The following is a 1,754-nucleotide window of genomic DNA, read 5'->3' as shown; positions in this document are numbered from 1 at the left end:
ACTGTATCTTGTACAATCATCATCTTTCACAAGATATTTAAAACAAGTATTCATAGCTTAAAAAGTATTTACTCTTGTCCAGAGTGCTCCAACGGTGGTGATCTGGCTCAATTATTTTACAATTCCAGTACAGAGGGAGTAAACATATGGCCTTTGTTTATCTTTTTTTTCTTGAAATAATTACGTGCAATTACTTAGCAGTTTTTATTTTTCAAATAAAAGAGTTATTAATGATAACCTTCAAAGTAATTACTTAAATGTACTATTATGTATTGAAGCAGAAACACTAACAAACCAACTGGTCAGAGAAAATCACTTGCTGACATGAACAGCGGTGGTTTGGTTTTATGAAGATGTAGCAGCATAAATGGTACGCTGCCACTTTAAGGCCAATTTCAGCTGCTGCATATAAGCAAGCCTGCACCTGTCGTGAGGCTGCTTGCGTTGTGATGTCAATTTAATCTGCTTCCTTTGTTTGCACCGTTCTGGGTAAGCGTGACTGTTTTTGGTTTTAATAAGTTATTGATGTTAATTGGTTTATCTGCTTAGCCTCCTCTGCTGCACCTCCAATATCTGGACCGATCTGTCTGGTCATTTTTGACAGGAAGGTAAGAGCTGGCGTGGCTAGATAACATCACCCCATGTAAACAAAACCTTCACATAGCATTTTCTTACAGTTGTACCGCATAAAGGTGGAAGTGGATCTGGTTATTTGGCAGTGCAGTCATTTATCAGGTCACAGGTAAGCAGCTGCTGCAAGTTATGGTTTTGTTAGCAGTTGTATTAATTTGTTCTATTCTTTTTAGCCTTCCAACTCATCAGCACTGCACCTGGAGTGGCACTTGCTGCTGTTTTGCCTACCTATAACTTATTTTAAAAGGAAATATTGAAGTTTAATAAATTTTATAGAACTTTCTGAATCTTGTCTCCTCATTTCCAGCAGAATTTAACTGTGTCCTTATTACATTATTTTCCTGGATTTATTCCAGGTGGCGTTGTTGGTCATTATAACCTTTAATATTTTATATTTGGGTTCATCATAAAAAGAAAATCCACCCCCAGGTTGCCACAAAGACATTCAAAAGTATGGCACACAGTTTAAAATGGAAATCACAAATATCTAATTTTTGGGGAAAAACTAAGCAGGTTTATTAGCAGCAAGCAATGATTTACAGTTTGATGTTGTTTTTTGTCCATTGACCAGTTCAGCTTGTAGTTCTCACTCATTACTGTGAGCTAAAAAATGTAATCTTTCCCATCAAGACATCTCTTTAAATCACATTTAAATAGGCATCTTCTAAAACAGGTTTTCTGTGAACCTTTTATTTTTCATCGGTGGGGCAGAAACATGCAATCATCATAATACCTGGAACTCTAAGTTTAACAATATTGATGCTGGAGAAAAATGTTTTCAGCATCAAAAGCAAAGTTCGTATTAGAAGACAGAAAACTCGCTGCACTCTCCAATGAAAACTTTAATTAGAGAAAAGTAATCATTTACAGTCCAGAGTCTTAGATTAAGAAAATAAGTTCTCTTAATTTCCTACCTTCATTAGACTGAAAGGTCAGATTCATTTAGCAAAGTTCAGTCCAGTCATGTCTTTATCAGAAACACAAAGTAAGAAACCTCTGACCTCCAGGTATCCTGATTAAATTAATGTTCACCTCAGAGGTTCTCCTCTAGTAAAACCTTCAAAACCTCAAAGAAGTTGCAGTTTTAAGAACTGTAAGACCTTTTTTTTTTTTTTTTTTTT

The 1,754-nt window shown here is 35.5% G+C and overlaps 1 long non-coding RNA gene across 1 annotated transcript; it reads left to right on the top strand.

Moving 5' to 3' along the window:
• The first annotated feature begins 298 nt into the window (after window positions 1-298).
• On the top strand, window positions 299-857 carry LOC112451295. Its single transcript, XR_003040091.2, has 4 exons — window positions 299-489; window positions 550-608; window positions 678-742; window positions 807-857. It is a non-coding gene; the product is annotated as an uncharacterized LOC112451295 (long non-coding RNA).
• Window positions 858-1,754: the final 897 nt, after the last annotated feature.

Source organism: Kryptolebias marmoratus, linkage group LG2 (assembly GCF_001649575.2).
Source record: "Kryptolebias marmoratus isolate JLee-2015 linkage group LG2, ASM164957v2, whole genome shotgun sequence".
Taxonomy (NCBI): Eukaryota; Metazoa; Chordata; class Actinopteri; order Cyprinodontiformes; family Rivulidae; genus Kryptolebias; species Kryptolebias marmoratus.
The sequence above is the reverse complement of the archived record's forward strand: the minus strand, read 5'-3'. Positions and strand labels throughout refer to the sequence as shown.